This window comes from Stegodyphus dumicola, chromosome 1 (genome assembly GCF_044657685.1).
Source record: "Stegodyphus dumicola isolate Sdum_Otavi_A_Nest chromosome 1, ASM4465768v1".
Classification (NCBI taxonomy): Eukaryota; Metazoa; Arthropoda; class Arachnida; order Araneae; family Eresidae; genus Stegodyphus; species Stegodyphus dumicola.
The window spans coordinates 231,832,483-231,855,821 of NC_140768.1; the positions used below are offsets into that span (position 1 = coordinate 231,832,483).

The following is a 23,339-nucleotide window of genomic DNA, read 5'->3' on the forward strand; positions in this document are numbered from 1 at the left end:
TTCAGTCTGTGAGAAAAATTTTTATTTTATGTATTTTATCTTGTCTCCAGGACTCACTTCGGCATTTTTTTCCTTGCATGGCTGCATGAAACAACCAAATGAAGATAGCTGGTATACAACTTGCAGTTTTGCAAGCTAGACGCTTCGGCAACGGCAAACGGAACGGAACGAATACTAAAGAAATTTTAGTTTACCATATTCCATACATATATTTTATTTGCATAAAAGCCATACCATAAGAGCCTATTGTATGCAAAAAATTTCAGTCTAAGTTTAACTATTATGCTTTTAATATTATGCGTTGTCATCTACATTATTTTCGATTTAGTATTAACTGATTGCTTTCATATTATTTAATTATAAGTTTATCTTTGATGTGATTATAATTATGAACAGTCATCAGTATTTTTTATGGGAAATGATTATTAATTTACTATCGTATTCCCGTCATTTTCGATTTGGCGCCATGTCACGGTTATTAACAGCGCCATGCTACTTTAATTACTTTTTCAACAAAAACATTTTGTGACAATTTCTTATTCTTCATATTTCATCATCATTTTAAATTTCTGTTGTTATATTCGTTTATTTTTCTATTTTATTGTAAAAATTAAAAAGTGGAAACTTGTTTGGTAACTTTGAAGTTTAATAAGGGAAGTATATGATTTTGGGAAGGGAGGGGGCTTTTATTCAGAATGGCAATGGTCGGCGCGTGATTTTGAAGTTAAACGGGATGCCTTCTAAGAGAATGGGTAATGTCGCAATAAATACTACTTCCTCCTCTCAAATTTGTTCCTAATACTTAAGGATCATTCATAGTAACCATACAATACGGAAATCAAATAAATTTCATGCACGGATGTCAAAAATGTGCGCGACGAAAAATGCGATGTATTTTCCAGTGCTGTACAGGCGCAGTGTGTGCTAATTCATGTAATCGTAGCCGCGGGGCAAAATATCGGTCCCCATATAAACAAATACACTTGCTTTAAATATCTTAGGCGTAATGCATCTGAGGAGTTATTATTATATAAGCGTGTCTTGAATTACATTACTAGAACCTATTCCTCGTTCAAATTTCCCAGTCTTGCACTGTGCAAATGGCGCGTCTTTTAAGAATTAATGGGAAATAAGGTATTCGTGGCAGAGGAATCGAAACTTTTTTTTGTTTATAATCATTACCTAGTATTTATATTCGAATATTTATAACTTTGAAGATGGTGGGTTGTTTTCATATTACTAATTTGTCTTGCGATTTGTTGTGAAATTTTTTGATTGCTGTTTGTTTACATTTTAAGAAATATGACATAGTCGCATTTGCGATGTATCGCGACAAGAAATTAATTTTTATCCAAATTAAAGCCCATATTTTATTATTTCTGTGATTTCATTGTACTGCCATGCATTATTTAAAATCACTGCTTTTGTATTGGCAGAACTGTAATTAAGAAAGTATATTAATGTTGTTTATCCTTTTGATTTCATACTTTCAAATTGATAACATTATTTTTCTTGAGAACTACTTTATAATATTAATCTGTTTCATTTTTATTTTATCAGGCCTTTTTCTTCGTGTGCATTATCTTTGATATAAAGGATTATGTATTCTATAGTCATTATACATCAGTGCATTAATTTTTGTATCTTCTCCAATATAATTAAGTAAAATTTCATGCTTATTGATACTGCACGAGTTTTAATGTTTTTATAAGTGTTTTACTTGTATGCAAGGTAAGTTGATGTTTGCAATGCATATTTAATTTTAAAAAAATAATTATAAGTGACATCTGTGGATTCTTATGAATTTTGTATTTGGAAGTTTTACAGATCGTTTTTAGCAATTACTTTGTTTTTAAATTATTAAAACTGAAATTTAAGTATGAATTTGAGATGGATATTGAAGTATCATTCTAAAGTTACATGTTAGAAGTAATTACATATTCTTACAGCAGTGGAGAAATGCATTAAAATCTGAATTGTGTTGTAAATTTGAATGCATGGTTATTTTCCTCCCTTAATGTGTATTTTGTTTCACCAAAGAGTGAATGCTTATTCCATTTCAAAAACAAAGGCTTTAATTTTGTATTAAACTGTTTCTTTCCTGTGTTTACATATTAGCAATCATTATTGCTTGCACACTTATCTTCCATGATATAGGCAATTCATTTTCTTATGTGCATATGTAGATTCTTTGGAATAGGTTGCCATGGTGAAGAGTTTATAAACTGTTTAGGTTAAAATTTTTCTGTTGTTTTTGTTGTACTAAATTAGGTATGGTACTTTGCTGTTATTGGGGCTGAATTCAGGAGTGCAAAATACATACATACGTACATCCGATTGCAATAACAGAAAAGTACCTGAGATCTTATATTTATCTGAACAGAAGATAATAAAATCTCAGTAAGATTTGTTGTTTTAAGGCAGAGTTGGTAATTATAAAAAAACAGGTTATTTCTAATGCAATTAATGATTAAGACTGTAGAGTGTTGTATGATAAGTACAAAATAAAGAGAAGCCATCATAAATTATCACTGGATGTTATTACGTGAATATAAAATATATTTTGATTGTCCTTTTTTTAATATGTACATTTGTACAATATGCCATCATATCAGTGGCCAGTAAGGAAACATGAATGTAATTATATTTTAGTCTATAATTGGATAATTGCTTTTCAAGTATTGTTATTTTTTATTCTAAATTAATATTGCCAAATAAGTTGCATTATCCTGGTAAAGCACATCTACTTGTTATGCGGATGCAATTTAATTTTCTTTGTTATATTAATAGCTTTCAAATTTATACCATGATATAAAAATTAGTATAGGAGTTTTAATGATGTGGTACATTACGAGAGAATTTCACTCATGTATTTAAAAATAGGGATTTTGATGTAGGAAATAACACGTTAGTTGTTATGTATTTAAAATTATCTGTTAGTTAAATGATAAATACAGTAACAAGTAAGTACAGAATTAAGTCGGGTATCATTTATAAGTCAGGTAAATCTTACAGGCTGTTAGTGATTTAATGTAAGAACTAAGACATTTATCATGTTTATGTATTTGACTCTTAGCTGGTAGAGCTCTCAATAGTGGCAGAGCTAAGGAGGCAAGAGGGTTATCTGTCCCTAGGCGCACCATCCGAGGGATACCAAATTTATGTTATGAAATTTTAGGATGAAATGTTCTTGGCAAACAGGAAGGGGGCATGAAATCATCAGCTGCCTTAGCATTTTCAAAGCACTGGAAATAGTACCTATGGCTCAGGCTATCAATAATTGGTAATCGTGGTAAGCTTTGAGCGAGATATATAAACAGATCGTATAAAATACCCTAAAATTTATTATTTTTTAAATGTGTTAATGTACAAAGATATTTTCTATCACATTGACTGAAGATATCAAAGAAACTGTTATTAACAACGTAATCTGTCTGTCTTATTTAGAAATTAAATTTTTAATTTCTTATTTTTGAAGGATTTATAGTATTTTAGATATCTATTATAATAAGCATAGATATGTATAGGATTTCTGTCAAATCAGTTTTGGTAACTTCCTAGCTGACAAATTTTTTCATACTTTTAACCACTTTAGAAAGCCATCTCAGAAAAACATATATATATATATAATAAAATTAAACGGAAAAGCTGGAACTTAAATGATAGATTATAAATTTTGCCCTGAAGGCTTTCAATATTATTTAGTAAATGAAGTAATTATATATATATAATTTATCATTAGAAAACTTTTGAGTACCACCTCCAAGGAACAGAAATTCAGTTGAAACCATAAATTATTATAATAAATATGTTTTTATACAGTATTTTAATTAGTATTTTAAATTATAAATATATATATATATATAAAGACATAAAGTAAGAAATTTAAAACTAATGTTTTAAAAAAAATTATTTTGTAATTTTATATACACTCACTTCCAAAAGTTAAGCACGGAGAGGAAAATAATAATTTCCGGAAGCCAATCAGAATTGAAGAGGATGCAATTTGCTGCAGAGGTGGATGGAAGTATGCAAATATGTTAGGTAACTAACAGCCAATCGCGCTTTCATGTCAAGAAATGTGCAAAATCACCAGTTTATAAGAAGCCAGCTTTATGAAGGGTTACAGAAGTTGATTGTAAGTGCTAATGGAAGGTGTTTAAAACTTTCATACAATTTGTTTTCAAGATATACGTGTTTCTATGACTTCCAGAAGACGAATGGAAGATTCTGAGCGCTGCCGTGCTGTGGGGCACATTGAAGCAGGGCAGTCGATCACAGATGTTGCTCTTTTCTTCCGTGTTCATCATTCTGTAATGTCACATTTATGGAAACAATTCCAAACCACACAGACAGTTGTTCAAAGAACCGTAGCCAGTCGCCCAAGGGTTACAACCCCCGCGAAAGATCGATATATTACTATTGTAGCCAAGCGGAATCACAGAGCGACCTCCACACGTGTGACATCTATGGTTACAGCGTCCATTCGTAAGGCGATATCTGCAGCTACTATATGCCGAAGAGTACATATGAGTGGACTGTATACCCGGGTACCTCGAGTTTTTGTTCCTCTATTCGTCCAATCAAAAAAAAAGAAAAAAATACGACGGGTGGTGCTGGGAAAATGTCAATTGGAATGTGTTTGACTGGGGCAATGTCATGTTTATTGATGAGTCAAGATTTGCTCTGGAGCCAGACGACAAGCGTATAAGAATATGGCGTGAACAACGAACACGCAATCAGTCCCGAAACATCACTGAACATCACGCATTCCGAGGTAGAAGCATTATGGCTTGGGCAGGGATTTCATTAGGATACCGTACCGACCTGCACACCTTTAAATGGGGTTGTTTGACGGCTGTCCGGTATTGAGATGAAGTCTTAGAACCCATTGTGAGATTGTACGCTGCAGCGGTTGGCCTTACTTTAGTTTTAATGGACAATAACGCATGTCCCCATAGAGCTGACATCATCGATGACTACCTGGAGAGTGAAGGGATTGTGCGTATGGTGTGGCCAGCATATTCGCCCGACCTTAATCCCATTGAAAATCTTTGGGATGCTCTTGGCCGTGCTGTATCTTCACGTTTCCCACCTCCAGCCGCTCTTATTGAGCTGGAAACTGCTCTACAAGAATGGTGATTGCTTAATTCTGCAATTGTTGACCACCTAATTGAAAGCATGGTCACAAGATGTAAACTTTGTATACAGATGAGGGAGATCATATACCCTATTAATGTTCTTTTTTTTTTTCATTTTATGCTGTTTATTTTCACTTTATACATAATTCTGTTTAAGTCTCCAGTATGTCATTATCTGATAACTTACAAAAATTTAATATTTTTCATTTCTGTATTTAATTGTTGATTTTGTTTTATGCATTAATATATATGCTACTTGCCTGCCGAATTTTGTGTCAATCAAAGCAGTACAGTCAAAAGTCTTTAATCCGGACTCGTCGGGACTTCGGCGATTCCTGATTATCAATTTTTCCGGATTATAGATCATCAGTTTAAATCTGGTAAGATTGCATGCAGAAATTATAAAATTAAAAATATGAAACCATAATTTATGAAATTAAAGAGCAATTATGATCTAAAGGGTATCAAAATTTACAAAAATAAGCTTAATATTTATTTGTTTACTTTATTAAACGTTTCTTTCAACGCGCGCATGCGTAAAGCATACATTACGCATAGTTGAAATTAGAAAATTGCAACCAGAAAACTGTTTGATGGGTACTCGTGATATTTATAATGACGAGGAATTTGATTTAAATCATATCAAAGATGGAATACATCGAGATGAAATACTACATTTAGTAAGGAATTATAAGCTGAATAAAATAAAAACATCTGCCCTGAAGATAAGGATAGTACCGACAGATCAACTTCCATTTCATTGCACACCACGACATTCCCTCCCCAGCAGAGCAGCGTGAAATTGATAAACAGATTTCGGAATGGTTAGAGAAACAAAGGATATGCCCTTATCCATTTTTTTTTTTTTTTTTTTTTTTTTTTTTTTGCGGCCATTCCACTTTTTGTTTGATGGACATCAAAACATACTTTTGCTTTGTAGATCCTTTACATATTAGTAAATATGTATCGGAAATTCTATTTGACATAATCGAAAGTTCAAGCTTACTTTTATAAAATTGCTGTAACAGTCTGCAAAAAATAATTAGCCGGATCCAATTCGAAGATTAAGGAACAACGCAATCTGCAACATTAACTGAAATAGATAATTTTAGCTTTGCTTATACCGTCCGTTATAAAATAAGCGCGCATGCGTAAACGTATTATGTGCATGCGCTCATGCATATGCACATGCGGGAAAGCATTATGCGTTGATGCATGCGCAGAAAGTTTGTACCTTTGAGGTCTGAATTATAGATCATTCCGGATTATGGGTGTCCGAATTAACGACTTTTGACTGTATTTGTTGATTTTTTTTGCATTTTACATCTTTGTGCTTAACTTTTGAAAGTGAGTGTATATAAAATTCCAATGACTAAGTAAGAGTAAAGTAAATAGTAAATTCAAGGCCTGTAGATATATATAACATTTAAATTTTAACTATGCATTCTTTACCTGTTGGTGGGTATTACTGTGTTTATTTAACTTTACTAATCTTCAACCTTCCAGCACATGCACATGTGCAACAGTTATGACAAATTGAGGTTTTAATGCACATTTTTCGCGTATCAAAGTTGAGACGTCTGAAAGTAATTTCTATTCATCCTTTCAACCCTTCCCCACATCATGGAGTGTGTGAACAGGAAGTTATTTGACTTCTTTTTTAACTGGGCTTTTGTGCTACATAGCAGCTTTTTCATAAAATTTATGACACATGCTTGGTCGTGTTTTAAAATTCGGAAAATATTTTTTCCTCAAATATTTTGTAATTTTGTGTTATTAATTGCCATGTATTATTTTAATTTGAATAAATTTGGCTCTGTAAATTTTATATCGGTTTTCATGGCAAAAAAAAATATGGGCAACCAGCTGATTTTGCTCGGATTCTTCAAGAATTATCTGATGAAGAAAGGAAGACAAGGAAACCTTTGGATGGGAGAACAAGAGCGATTTACATTTTTTATTTTCTTTCCATTCATTATTTTCTTTTATTTTTATTTTTTAGAAATAAATAAAAACACTAAAGTTAGTTTAAAATGCATTTTTGTAACCAGTAAGAAGTGAATTTCCTTGCAAAAGTAAGTAATGCTAAACTTAAATTTTTTCCTACCAAGGTGTTTTCCTTTTTTATTGTCTATACTTGTCTTTGGTGACTATTAAAATTAGCTTCGATTTTAAAATATAATTAAATAATAAATTAAAAATTTTCTTTAATGAAATACATCATTTCATTTCCATCTCACTAACATAAGAACTTAAAAATAATTTACTTATACAGTCAAAAGTCATTAATCCGGACTCGTTGGGACTTCGGAGATTCCGGATTATAGATCATCAGTTTAAATCAGGTAAGATGGCATGCAGAAATTATAAAATTAAAGATATGAAACCGTAATTTATGAAATAAAGAACGATTATGATTTAAAGGGTATCAAAATTAACAAAAAAGAAAAAAAAAGCTTAATATTTATTTGTTTACTTATTTGTTACATTTCTTTCAATGTAAGTTGTTTAAGTTGCTTCGTTTTTTATGTAATAATACTTTCTCTTTAATTCTATAAACAGACATAATTTCTTGTTCAGTTACGAAGTTCCGCTGTTCAAGTCCTATAATTGCTGTGTCGAGAATACCGACTAATTTGTCAATCGAAATTTTTTCGTTTTCAATAACATCTGTGTCACTTTCTTCGCTATTGGAAGCAAATTATAATGACGAGGAATTTGATTTAAATCATATCAAAGACGGAGTACATCGAGATGAAATACTACATTTAGTAAGGAATTATAAGCCAAATGAAATAAAAACATCTGCCCTGAAGCTAAGGATAGTGCTGACTGATCAATTTTCAATTCATTGCGCGCTGCGTCGTTTCCATCCCCCCGCAGAGCAGCGTAAAATTGATAGACAGATATTTCGGAATGATTAGACAATCAAAGGATATGCCTTTATCCATTTTTTGCAGCAATTCCACTTTCTGTTTAATAAACTTCGAAACATACTTTCGCTTTGTAGATCCTTTACATATTAGTAAATATATATCGAAAATTCTATTTGACATAATCGAAAGTTCAAGCTTACTTTTATAAAATTGCTCTAACGGTCTGCAAAAAATAATAAGCCGGATCCAATTCGAAGATTACGGAACAACGCAATCTGCAACATTAACTGAATTAGATAATTTTAGCTTAGCTTATACCGTCCGTTATACATTAAACGCTCATGCGCACACGCATATTCGCAGGCGTAAAGGTCTTATGCGGATGTGTAAGCGCCTATGCACGCGGCGCATGCGCAGAAAGTTTGTAGCTTTGAGGTCCGGATTATGGGTTTCCGAATTAATGACTTTTGACTGTATTTGAATGTGATATCATTTGTATTTTACAATAATAAGATTAATATTTTATTTCTTAAATTTATTATGAATGTTCACTAATTTCTGTCGTTTTTCGTGCCAAAAACAGTAAAATAACGGATGTCGTAAAAAATACGACGTGCGCTTGCTCATGTAAAATTGCCAAGTGCACGTGCTGGAAGGTTAAATTCAGATAAACAATACTGAATATGTTTAGAATGTTTGTATTTCATTATTTAAAATGTGTTAATTAAATCACTGTAGAACGTGCATAGTAAATATATGTTTTATTTATTATAATTATTTTATATTTATTGTAATTATATCATATTTATTATAAATGTTTATTTGTTCATTTAAATTTTCTACTGATCGAAAAATAAATTTGTGGAGTCTTTGGATCATATTGGAATTTTTACAAAATGGCTTTTGAATAATTTTAGATTTGAATGGCAATATGATAACAGTTTATAGTTTAGACACAATAACACGCCGAATTAATACTAATTCAGAAGTCAAACAACAAAAATCAGCGTTATACCTACAAAATTTTCACAGGACTAGTTTCGATGGTTTTACCGAACCATCATCTTCAGCTACAAAACCGCAAATGAACAAGATATATTTTAACTGCTTGATTAATAATGTTGGGTGAAAAGCCCCTGTCAATAGGTACTGCTTTTAAATAATTTAGTTCTTCATCAAAGGCTAGTTTGGAGGAGCAAACTTGAAGAGCACGGAAAACATAGGAATAAAATGAAGCTAACTTTTGTTTAGTCGGATGACATGATTTAAAGTGTGGTGGAAGGCAAACTGATGAAGGTTTACGGTAAACTGTAGTACTGAAGTTGGATGTGTTACGTGTAACCAGAATGTCGACAAACGGAAGAGAATTGCAAGTCTCAAGTTCAAAAGTGAACTGAATAGCAGGATCAATAGAATTCATTGTTGAAAGAACTTTATTTAAATCATCTTTATTACCTTCAAACAGGGTAAAAGTATCGTCTACATAGCGGAACCATGCCGGGAAGTTTAAAGTTTCAAACAATTTTGATTCATAATAATGCATGTAGATATCAGCCAGGATGGGACTGAGGGGGCTTCCCATGGCTAATCCCTCAGTTTGCTTGTAATATTTATTTTGGAAAACAAAATGTGTTTGTTTCAAACAGAGTTGAGTGAGAGAAATTAGCTCATCAATTTCGATGCAAGAGAAATGAAATTCGCGAAGTCTGGTTTCTAGACATCTTAATGCACCCTCCACTGGGACATTGGTGAATAATGATTTTACATCAAAAGAAACCATGAGTAAATTACTAGGAGAAATGTTTTTAACCTTTTTTACAAACTCTATTGAATTTTTTATGGTGTAAATGTTATTGTCTAATAGAGTGGAAAATCTAGAAACTAAATATTTAGCTAAAGGATACGAGGCAGTACCTAAATTTGATACAATAGGGCGGAAAGGAATACCACTTTTATGAATTTTGGGAAGAGCATATAATCTGGCACAATTCGCAACAGATGGGATAAGCGAATGTTTTAAGTTGCTTGAAATGATTTGCGAAGATTTGATCGCAGTTTTTATTTTGGATAAGTCCGAAGGTGAAGGATCTTTAGGGATCGGATTATATGGTCCTCCGTTTAAGAGTTTAGAACATATCTTGTTCATTTGCGGTTTTGCAGCTGAAGATGATGGTTCGGTAAAACCATCGAAACTAGTCCTGTGAAAATTTTGTAGGTATAACGCTGATTTTTGTTGTTTGACTTCTGAATTAGTTTATAGTTTGTTTCCAAAAACTTTTCTGAGCTGACGTTCGTAATTGAAAAATATCAAAGTTTTAATTCATCCTTTGAAATTTCAGTAGGAAATTTTACTGAAATTTAATGAAATTCAAATGCAGTTCACATAAGATGCATAAAAATAATTGAAGTTATTTTTTTTTCTTTTCTGTGGGTTGAAAGGAAATACAAGGTAGTTATAATTGAAATAACCTTACTCAGACTGTAGAGTCATTGGGATTTTTATGAAGCAGTAGTCATGAAAAATAAGCAATGTCCTTGGACCTATCAAATACGTGCTGAGTGTGCTGACCATTACTCCTTGAAGGCATGCTAAGAATGCGGGAGAAATACTTTAAATATTCCTTTTTAAAGGGCAACTGGGGATTAGGAGACCCAGTTGCCAAATCCTGGTGGTAGAGAATCATCATCCACCACCTTCTTTAGTTCGGGTGCCACTGTAGAGTCATTAGGATTTTTATGAAGCAGGAGTCATGAAAAATGAGCAGTGCCCTTGCTGGGACTCAAATCTCAGATCTCTCAAACATGTGCTGACCATTACACCACAAAGGCATGCTAAGAAGGCGACCTTATAGGAGAACACAGAGCTCATTTTGGTTCACTATTTTATTGAAACTTTGTATAATATGTTACATGGACCATTGAAAGGGGAAAAAAAATGCATAAATAATAGTTGAAATTTTGACCATTGCAAGAGCACTTTTCATGTAAAAGAAAAATGAAAGGATGTTATGCAAATTAGGAACTCTTTCAAATGGCTGTAGTCAGTGCTGTAAAATTATTCTTCATTATGCCTGACAAGAAAGATCGAGCTTCACTAGTCAGGTTGTTTTATCAGAAATACAGAACAGTAAAAGCTTGAGTATTCAGAAACCTTGGGAAATGTCATTCCGGATAGCTGAATGTATAAAAAACGGAATTCATATTAGAAAAGTCTAATGCAAATTATAAAAACAGTCATCTTATTTGTTATCAGTTTGAATATCAAAAGCCCACTCTTAAAAATTAAGATTTAAAGAAAAAACTGTATTTCAGTCTTACAAAAGCCAACCTATTTCGTAGGTCTCATCCCATTATGAAATCTTGCCGAACATGAAAGTTGGTAGAGATGTCACCAGTTAGTTAAGCAGAAGTATAAATGAAATACAGTACAAAGTCTTTAATCCGTACCTCAAAGCTACAAACTTTCTGCACATGCGTAGCGTTTATACATGCGCATAATACGTTTACGCATGCACGTTTAATAAGCTAAGCTAAAATTATCTAATTATCTATTTCAGTTAATGTTGCAGATTGCATTGTTCCTTGGATCTGGCTTATTATTTTTTGCAGACTGTTACAGCAATTTTATAAAAAGTAAGCTTGAATTTTCGATTATGTCAAAAAGAGTGTCAAATTCTGGAGCTGCCACAGGATCTACAAAGCGAAAGCATGTTTCGATGTCCATCAAACAAAAAGTGTTATTGCTGCAAAAAATGGATAAAGGCGTGAAGAAAGTGACAGAGAGTTAGTGAAAACGAAAAAAAATTTCGATTGATAAATTATTATTAAAAATCAGTATTCTCGGCACAGCAATTACAGGATTTGAACAGCGGAACTTTGTAACTGAACAAGAAATTATGTCTGTTTATAGAATTAAAGAGAAAGTTAGCACATAATATGAAGCAACTTATACAACTTGCATTGAAAGAAATGTTTAATAAAGTAAACAAATAAATATTAAGCTTTTTTTATTGTAAATTTTGATACCCTTTAGACCATAAATGCTCTTTATTTCATAAATTATGGTTTCATATTTTTAATTGTATAATTTCTGCATGCCATCTTACCAGTTTTAAATTGATGATTTGTAATCCAGAAAAACCCCTAATCCGGAATCGCCGAAGTCCCGACGAGTCCGGTTTAAAGACTTTGTACTGTATTGTTCTTTATTTAATTTAGTTAGATAATAAAAAGATACAAATTACAGATATAGCATATAAAAAACTTAAATCACATATCATAATTTTTCATGTTACGTTGCCATTGTTTACATATTTTTGGTCATGGCTTTCTTTGATGCTTGCTTTCCTGTAAGTTTGAAAATATTTCACTTCATACAGTCATAAATATTAATTTTTTTTAAATGCTAGAAGAAAATAGAACTGAAATCATTCTTTTTAAAAATTAAAGTTTATAGAGAGGTAATCGAATTTGAAGTTAATTGGTAAATACATATTTACGGGTACTCCTTGGCGATTTTTGGTGGTACAGGGATACCGAGTTTCTGCAATTCTTTGACTTAAGCCAAAATAACAGGACAAAGAATTGCACATACTCGGTATCCATGTACACATCGACCTATTTTCACTTCAAAAAGCATCAGAGAATTGCTCAAACTTACCATTGCACACTCCCTTGACTTTGTCCATGTACACATCGAACTATATTCACTTAAAAAGTCAAAGGAGCAGCCTACAAAAAAAAATATATATATATATATATATATATATATATATAATCTCAATAAACTACATTTTAAATCAAACAATGAAGTAACATAAAAAAGGAAATTCATCTTTGCACTACACAAAGGAAATCTCCACTAACCTTATTTACGAATTAACATGTCTTCAATCAAACAAAACTCCTTAACAGCATCCAAAAACTTCCTAAAATTATCTGAACTAGAATCTGTATACTGGCGTCGCCACGTAAATTCACAAAATAGGAGTAAAAAATGTCCTCCGTAGCACCGTTATCGCCCGAGGTTTGACCATACACATTTCCTTGCTACAAACAGGGCACATAATAATGGCTACTAAGTAAACTTTCATTTACACATCACTCAAGTAATGCTCTTTTCCCCTTTCTTTCCAAATCGTACTACAACTTCAAATTAATCTTACCACATTCAGCCATTTTACCGTCTAAACCACAAAACAAGCAGTATACTTCATAACCATCACAACACCACAAGCTCTTATAAATTTACCACAATCATGCAACTGATTACGTCATAATAGCATTTCCATAACCTTCAACTACTCAGGCTACCGTAAATGAAACAACAACTTTGCGAGTTGTTGTTTCAAGGTAATACAAGGTGTAGCCTACTCTCTATAACCAGGAAATTAAAATGAACTTATTTATTATTATTATTACTTGTGTTGTGACACCATACTTAATCATTATTGGCATTAAATCATACTATTCAGCTAGACTTTGTATAGCTAAATTATATGTATATTAATAGTATTTTGAGCTCTATTATGTCATTACAAATCTCTTGTGTGTTAAATGTTTCCCTGAAGATTGTTTTCTAAAATTCTAAAATATTCGAGTTAGTTCAATGCCGGATAGTTGGGCTTTTGGTGTGATAGTTTAGTAATAGTTTCTGTGAGAATAGCAATGTTTGAAACACTTGTGGAAAAACAGCTGTATAAAAAATATTAAAAAAAAGTACTTTTCCGTCATATTGGTGCCACAAAAAACACTTAAAAGGTGTAGTAACATGCCGAAGATAGCAACAATGGATCTGCCAAGTCATGTCTCTTTTATAAGTGAAATTCAGCCAAATATTCACGTGCTCTGAGTTGCAGCCTTTTTTAAGAACTGCACAAAAAATAATGTGATAGATGACGTTCTCCGTATACACTATTTGACTAGAAGTATTTTTTATAGTTTGAAAAAAAAAAAAAAGAAAGGAAATGGATTTTAGAATCTGGTATTTACCTGAAGTTGAAGAGGAGGTAGTAAAATTGCTACAGTATAAAGGTGGTCGTGGTAGGTGAAGATTTTGTAAAAGTAATCATGAAATGGTGTTATGTTTTACCAATTATGGTACACCAAAATGCCTTGCAACCTTAGATCGTGCTGAGAAAAAACAGATGCCAGATCTCACGCTTGGTTTGAAGCATCGCACCAAAATTTCCTTATAACCATAAAACTTATCTACTGTTGGTGCCCATGAACTGACCTTAGTTGAGTTTTGTAATCTGCAATTAAAAATTAACCACAATACCGTTAGCAAGTGGAACAGTTATATGCGGTAGGTTTGCGCTAACACTTTGTTGTGTAGACCTAAAGTTAAAATTGATGGAAATGACAGAATAGTGGAGGTTGGTGAAAGTCTTTTTATGAGAAGAAAAAGTAATGGTGGATGTGTTTTTCTTCCACAGTGGATTTTTGGAGGCACGTGTGCAGAAACAAAATGTTTTCTTGTAGCTGTTTCAGATTGCTTTGTTAAAACTTGACTTGGCACGACTGAAAAAAATGTCACAGAGGGTAATACATACAATTTTTTTAATTTCTGGAAAGCATACAAAACAGAGGATTTAAAAGAAACAGGCATTGATCATCTTGCTGTTAACTACAGATACAGTTTCGTAGACCGAAACACTGGATATCACATGCAAACAGTTGAAAGAATGTGGGGCAGTACAAAATGGCATAATAAATGCCAACGTGGCACCTCATGCCACCATCTGGAATCAGACTTAGAGTTTATGTTGCAACAATTACATAAAAAAAAAAAAAAAAAAAAAAAAAAATTTAAATGTTGCTAGACATCTCTAAATTCATAGACCTTGTTCAAATTTAAATTGTATTTCATTTAGAATGTGTTTAAAATTTATTAATTCTGTTATGTAAAAAATATCTTATGTTTTTTGTGACACCTGCATAATGGTACAAAAAACACAAAAACTATATACTAATTTGAACAGAATGGGCTGTTGGGTTACTGCTATTAAAAAAGACAAAAACAGATTTATTTGATGAAAATGTGAATGAAGTCACTGGTGTAATTTACAAAGCATGCTATTCCCAACATTTCTCAACAAGTTCTCAGGCAGGGTCACAATATTAGTCTATCCTTCGTTCTACATTATGAAAAGTTTTGAATTAAAGTAGTAACTATGCAAGATTCACATAGTGCAAAGGCTGTGCCCTTAAAATCCACATCAGTGCAGTGATATTGCTTGCTGATTTCTTGTTAGATTAGCCAATGGTAATGCATTGCGTTGGAACATTTTGTGGTTAATCTAGGCATATTGTGCCTTAGCCAAAGCAGTGAATACTCAGAATTGTCACGTAATGGATACTGTAAACCCCGATGTTGTGCATAAACAGACTCAGCGTTATTAGTATGTAACTGTAGGTTATTCCTGCCCACCTTTTTTTGAGGAGAATACATTTCCAGGACCCTTAATAGGTGAATTGTTACTACAAACTCTGGCTGCAGCAAGTCATTCCTGCTTTACAAGCGTAAGAATGTTTAGAGACTATTGTTTTCATGCAAGATGATGCAGCACTCCATATTAGCAGACTGAGAGTGACAGTAGCTTTAAGAAATTTTTCGAATGCCTCGTTCTCTGGACTTGAATCTTTGCAAGTTTTGGTTGTGGGGACTCCTAAATATTGCATCTGTGAAGGAAGCATATGGACTATGCCTGAACTGAAAGCAACATTCTGTGTTACAGCAATTGTTATATTGTATATTTCAGTGTTATAGTGTAACGCTGTGTATTCTAGCAGTTTCGCAAGAAAACCTTCGGCACTACTGTTGAACATTGCTGTAACATGCTTTCAACATGTGATTGAGGCAAACATAATGAGCATTGAACTGATGTTATGATTAAAAATATTTTTATTTTTCCAATTTTTGTTTCTTGTTCTTTATGTCCTATATTTTTTCATCTGCTGGTTGAAATTTGAACTGTTATTTTTGTATAAAAGTTCAAAGTTTTTCTTCTCTGTAGTCCATATATTGCAAGTACAGTACAAAGTCTGAAATCTGGAGTGATCTAAAATCTGAATCACTGACAACCTATTTTTTTTTTTTTTTTTTTTTTTTTTAATTTTAAAATACTTACGCTTACACATTTGATATTTTTTCATAATAAAACATGTTGAGAGTCCTGATTCTTAATTTCAATTCAGCACTGTCGCCAGCCTTGCGAATTATTATTGATTTTTTTTTGCTTTCATCATTGCATGACTGACAACACATTGCAGTTTCAGAAATAACTCACACAGTGATGTCTAAGCATTTTAAAAAATGTTTTTCATTTTTAAAATGTAATGTCTAAGTATTTTAATGTTAGTAATTGAATACCGAAGAGCGTGGTAACCTTTTATATTGATATTAGCTTGACGATGATTACAGACTTCAGCCAACTCAGTTGACAAGAAGAAATTTTTTTTCCATATGCAAAAAATAGATTTTTAAAGTGATACTCATGGGCCAAAAGATTACATTTAGTGCTGTTAAAATTGAGAATAACTTTTTTTTATTAAGCCCAGGACTGGTGCACCAGGCTTGTGAATGCACCTGATGGCAGAATTTTGACAGAATTTTTTTTTTTTTCATATGCAAAAAAATAGATTTTGTAAGTGATACTCATGGACCAAAAGATTACATTTAGTGCTGTTTAAATTGAGAATAATTTTTTTTTATTAAGCCCAGGACTGATTCACCAGGCTGGTGTGAATGCACCTGGTAGCAGAATTTATTGCAGGCAAAATTTTTAGAATTCAGAGAAGGACAAAACAATAAAATAATGGGATGGTAAAATGCTTAGAATTTAAGGAAGGTACTAGTAAGCAAAATTTTAGAATTTGGGGAGGTGCTTAGCAGCAGAATTTCGAACCCGCAGAGACTGTACCAAGCCGCAAAATGTCTAGCAGCAGTTCTGGAGAAGCCTTTATTTAGTATGTGAATTTATTTGGGACACAGATAATTATAACAAATAACTAATATAATTCAGGCTTAATTTAATCAGCATGGGATAGAAACAAGACAAAATTTAATGGAACTGCAGGTGTTTAGATTTGAAGGATTTCGGATATTGCAAATAAAAAGCAAAAATTTCCAGTTAATGGAATTAGTGAAGAAATGTAATAATATAATAAATGAAGATGACAAAGCAGTTTTTAATTTTAAATTTTAATGACAACACCCTAATCATTAGTCTAATGAATGGCAAAATCCTAACAATCCTAAAGCCTAACAAATGGCAATCATAAATCCTAACAATATTAGTGAAGAAAGTGACAGGGAGGTTCCTGAGAATGAAAAAATCTTGATTGACAACTTAACAGTAGTTTCAACGCGAATTACAGGACTTAAACATGTAACTTTGTAACTAATTATGTCTATGTATGGAATTAAAGAAAAAATGTTAGCACAAAGAAAAAGGAAACAAATTAAACAACTTGCATCGAAAGAGGTGTTTAATACAGCAAAGAAATAAATACTTTTCTTTTTTGTAAATTTTGATTCTCATAGGGTCATATATGTTTTATTATTTCATAAATCACTATTTTATATTATTAATTTTATAATTTTCACATATCATTTTACTAGATTTAATCTGATAATCTAATATCCACAATTATCAGAGTTCCAATGAGTCTGGATCTCTTACTTTGTACTGTACTAAGTTTCAGTGAAATATGTCATTGTGAACAACCTTTACATAAGTTTGAATAGGGTCACTTTAATTATAATCTCTCTATATGATTAAAGGTACGTAAGATATTTGATTATGATGGTTTAAATGTTACTAATTATAAAAGGCAAGCTCTAATTCATTTTGCATGATAAAAAGCAGTGATAAAAACCTTTTATCAACTGGCTGGTGTTCATACTGTATTGTAAATAGGCTAGTTTGAGTTTCCTTTAATAACTTATAGCTTTCTTTTTGATAATGCTGTATTGATATACAAATATAAGATCATTTCCCATATCGGATAATGTAACATTCTTGAAATTGTTTTACATAAAGGAAAATATATATATATATATATATACAAGGCTTCACATGTATGAGCTTGATATGTTGAATATATTCCTGAGGTAAAGGGCCATAGTTAAGATACTGATTTACAAAACTGAAGATATGTTAGTAAGGTAATGTAATTTTTTCTATATTATAGACGTAACTGATGTTAATTATATTTCATATAAAGTAGATTTGACGTAAATATTTTTAAGTAATAACCTCATAATTCAATATTTTCCTTTAAAAGTTATTTAAACAAAAAGGTAATTTCATCTTCTTTTGTGTTTTGTTTATATGGTTCTAGTTTGTGTTGCATAAAATAGGAACATACACATATTAAACCAGGATCTTGTCTCCACCCCAAAAGAAACTGAAAAAAAGGGGAGATATTCTAAAAATTCTCATTGATTTTGCTGTTAATAATAATTAAGGTTTAGAGATATGACCAAATTAATATAATTAAATATTTATCAATTAATAGTCAAGTATATGAATAAAATGTAGAAATGAAGAATTCTGTTTTTTTTTTTTTTTTTTTTTTTTTTTTTTTCAGACATAGAAGAATTCTTTTGATGTTTCATTCCATCATATTTATATCCTCCCATCATAAAAATTAATTTTGAAATATAAAAATCATTTCGTCTTGCTCAAATAAATTATAATTTAATGAACTGTAATTTTAAATGAAAATAATTAGTTTTTTCATTTTTATTTCTCTAATTAAGTAATGATTAGAATAAAAATTACTTCAGCAAGTTAAATATTTTAATAGAAAACTTTTAATTGAAAATTGGAATTGAATGAAATATTCTGGTTTCCTTTGCAACAGTTGGTTTTTATTTTATTGTGACACTTCACTTTCTTTAATCTGATCTCTGTTGACATAGATATATTATGATGAGACACTGTCTATAGTGTCTAATCACAGTGATGATTGGTCGTACAAATTAGCACAGCATATTTTGTTAATTGAGGATTCTAAATGATATCATTAGTCAAGAAGAAGGTGCAACAAAGACCCAATGTTCTGATTTCTTAAAGAAAGGAACACAAAATTACAGTGTGAAATAAAACATATTTTGTTCCTGTTTCTAATTTTAATTTTTAAAATTTAAAATTGAAAGAATGAATAAAATGCTAAATGTTTTAAATACTATAGAAAGATTTGAAGTTTCCTTGAAAGTGACAGCCAGGGATAGTCTCTTTTTGTGTCTGCAGAAATCAGGCTCTGACTGTATAAAATGCCATACCTTGAGTTAATGATGAATAAATATATTTTCTTTTAATGCAGAAATTGAGGCATAAGTCATAATTTATTGTAATATATTGTTTAAATGTTAAGTTGTGTTTGTAAGGTTGATATGATTTTTAGAAGCGCATGCATGTTAAATGGGTATGGTTTTTAAAAAGGTTTTGTAAGAAAAAGGCCTTTTATTCAGGTAGTATGGTAGTACCTCCTATAAGGTGACTCATCCGAACAATGCACAATTCTGTTGGTCATTTTAAATAGGGACCTTAATGTATTTACCTCTTAATTAAGGTACACACTATTTAAGGCATACTGAAAATCAGCTTTTCAAAAATAAGATAGAAGTAGAAAAATAAATAAAAATAGAAATACTCTTTCTTAGTAATCTTTCGAGATTTCAAAGGCAAATTTGTGCTCAGTGAAAGATAGTTTTGTGACAAAGGAACAATAAAATAAAAGGGTAATCCTTTTCTTGAAAACTGCTTTTCAGTTGGGAAAAAGCAAGTTGTGGTGGAATCAAACGTATATTTCACATTCATAGAATTCAAAATCCAGTGATTCTTGCTACAGTTCTCAGTAGATGAAAGAAACAGTATCAGCAAGTTGTGAAGCAATCCAAGTTAGGACCAATGGAAAAGAAAATATGGCGAGATGATTAGGCCACCTGCTGAAGAATAGGAATCGCAGAATGTGTTAAGAGTGAAAACCTCTATTATTATTAGCTATTGCTAGGACTGGGGAGCCAAAGAAGTGCAGTTTTGTACTTGTGTGTTATTTTGTTATGTGTTTGTATCATGTGTTATAGTATTACTCATGTACATGCGTTATTTATCATGGCTTCAAAAAGGAAAAGATAAGCATTAAAATAGATGGTTGATTAAATTTACCTCTTAATAACTGAAACAAATATGCAAAGTATAATGTTAGAATGACAGTAACAGAAACTGAGATGCTTAGTTTGAGAAATTTAGAGCAGACATTTCGTAAAAACCAAGTAAGTCATGAGCAAAAGAATAGAGTAGAAATAAAATTGCTTTGGATTACTAATATAAATGAACATTCCAAGAATGTAAAATTTAGAAAAACTGACACATGTGAAATTGATACATTAGTATTCTACTGGCTTTGTTCTGTAAGAGCAAACAATATTTCTGTAAGTAGAGTATTATTGCAAGAAAAGGAAAAAGAAGTTACAGAAAGTCTTGGACTACAGAACTCCAAAGCATTAATTGGTTGGTTAGACGAATTTAAGCAAAGACATAATATTACTTTTGAGACTATCTGTGGTAAAGAAAAATCAGTAGATGTGCAATATGTAACAGATGATATAAAAAAGTTAAATAAGTTTGTAAAGGACATGTGGCTAAAAACATCTACAGTGCAAATTAAACTGGATTGTTTTATCAAATCTTGCCAAATAAAACTCTATGCTTCAAAGGAGATAAGTGCTGTGGTGGTAAAAGCTCCAAGAATTTTCTCACTGTATTAATTTGTTGTAACATGGAATGAGAGTTTGAACAACCACTTGTAACTGGAAAGTCCAAAAAACTGAGATGCTTCAAACAGATCAGTCCATTGGTATCACAATAAAAAATCATGGATGATGCAAAGTATAATGTTAGAATGACAGTGCTGTTGATAAGACAGTGGAAAAAAAAAATCATTCTTTTATTTACTTATTCTTTTAGCCTTTCATGCATTAGCATTCTGTTACTGACAAAACTTCAAAAGTATATTCTAGGCTGGATAACTATATGTGGCATTGTGGTTAAAATTTTCTTTAATTCTCTCTCCTAAACTAGAAAGAGAGAAATTGTGGTGGAATTGTTTTGCAGAAGTTAAAACTTACAATTAAATGGTAACCTATTTTTATTCCTGTGGTTTGGTCAAATTTTTGGCATTTGAGCTTAATTTATTAAATAAATTTTAAAAAACAAACTAATTGTAAAGCAGTTTTAAATTATCATTAAGCATGCGAGTGTAAAATTTTAAATTAAGCAAAAAAGCAAAGGTGAAGGTCCGTCTTTTAAATGATCTTCCACAAAGACATCACTCCCTTTAGGCAAAGAGCACTCATGTGCTTTGCCAAATCAAAATTAACAAAATCTGAGACTTCAGCATGGCTAATCTTAACATTTTTCTTTCCTCGTTGTCCTCAGGATCACTGCAGTTTTTATTGTTCAAATCTATGCCATGAATGATTTCTTTATAACTTGGAAAATTTAGTTCACTGTTTTCATTAATTTATTTCAAAATGTCATCCTTTTATTTTTTTAAATATGCTTATGAATTATTTGTTAGTTAATGTTGCTTTCATTTTTAACACACGCAAACCACATTTTATGCCAGAATGTGCATTGGGAAGAGAGCGAATGACCCATTACTGATGAGAAAGCCTAAAAGTTAAACCACTGATAAAATTCATGAATGTTACCAATTTTTGCTGTACTTTTTTCTGGTATTTACACATTAACATGACCACCTTGGCATTATTTGGCAATTTTTTACAGATGAAAAGGAAAATGTTACTTATCGAGTGCAAGTGGGGGATTTCCATGACCTTTTTTTTTAGAAAGCTTTTCAAACTATTGATATTTATTGTAAATCAGTAAATATTATCGACATATGAAAATAAAGCATACTTTAGCAATTTAAAATACAAATTTGAATTATTAAACAATGATTATGCATTAAAAAAATTAAGCACATTTTTCTTGAAATCTTTCTGTATTTTTTTTTGCACTATTCTTCTCCTAAAGTACACAGCAATCTGTTTTTGCTTAAAAAAATCCAAGTATTGCGGAGACTTGGCTTCATGCAAACCTCAGCAACAGCGGCTATTGAAAAAACCCATTTCCTCGTTGTTACCTTTAGAAAAATTTCACCAAAATTCTGTATTCTTGCAGAAGCTAAAAAAAAATAGTTTGAAAAGCTAATTTCTCCCATTGCTGACAAATTTCACAAGCTCATATTTTAAAACTAACTTAAAAGTAAAAAATATCACAATTTGTTTATTAAATTAAAAACTGTTGGAACTTGAGATACAAAAGAGAACACACATGAAAATGAAGGCATTGCTTAACTGAATGACTAGTATGTGCATGGTTGTCAGAGTTTACACACTCAGGAAATTTGAACACTTCTAAAGTGGTTATGTTTATCAATATTTAATTAAATATTTTAAATTCTTTCTTCTTTTGCTAATTTCACTTTATAATTTTGTTAAACTTTAATGCTGAGAAAATCTTCAGGTAAGGAAGAAAAATTTTATTTATCGAAGTACTTTTAGGTAACTTTAAATTACATACTGATGTGTAGATAAACTTGGTAATAACCATTTATAGGTATAAAACAAAATTAAATAGTAATAGTTTTGATATCGAATCATTGTGATTGGTTAAATCATTTATGTAAGCACTTGCACTAGCAGGGTTATGTAATGTGGTATAGCATAGATTAATTTGGAAATGATGCAGTTGAGAGGGATTTAATATAAGCAGTTACTATTTTTTGAACAGAAGAGGGAAAGAGCTAAATAAAAAAGTAATGTTTAAGAATTGTTGCAAATTACAAGTAGAATTTTGATTTATGTATTTATTTATCTTGTATATAATTTTTACTTTTTGAAAAGAAAGCGTCCTTTATTAGGATTATTCAAAATGCATTGAGATTTTTCATAATAGCAGTATTAATCTAAAATTAAAATATGTATAATTTTATGTATTTGCTGCATGCTGAATTTTGCTTTCAGCTGGTGTAGGTGGTTTATCTTATGATGTTTTATATAAATTAAACCAATTATCTTATTATGTTGACTTTATTATAATCTATACTTATCTATCAGTGTGCAAACTGGTTAAAGTGCAGATTTCTTGTGTTTGAGAGAGAGCTTTTGGTGCTTTTTTTAACCTCCCACTTGCTTACATTATTTATCAGCTTTAGCTTTGACAAGCTGTATTTACTCTGCCAAATACTTAGGATGGATTCAAAACTTATTTAGGTGTATGCTAATTCCGTTTCACATTTTAAT

At 31.3% G+C, this 23,339-nt stretch overlaps 1 protein-coding gene across 4 annotated transcripts in view; it reads left to right on the forward strand.

Moving 5' to 3' along the window:
- The first annotated feature begins 640 nt into the window (after window positions 1-640).
- Window positions 641-23,339, forward strand: part of LOC118201006 (uncharacterized) — a 107,542-nt gene continuing 84,843 nt past the window's right edge. For all 4 annotated transcript variants that reach the window (XM_035373019.2, XM_035373040.2, XM_035373033.2 and 1 more), the window contains exon 1: window positions 641-752. The gene's annotated coding sequence lies outside the window, so the exon portion shown is untranslated. The remainder of the gene's footprint in view (window positions 753-23,339) is intronic.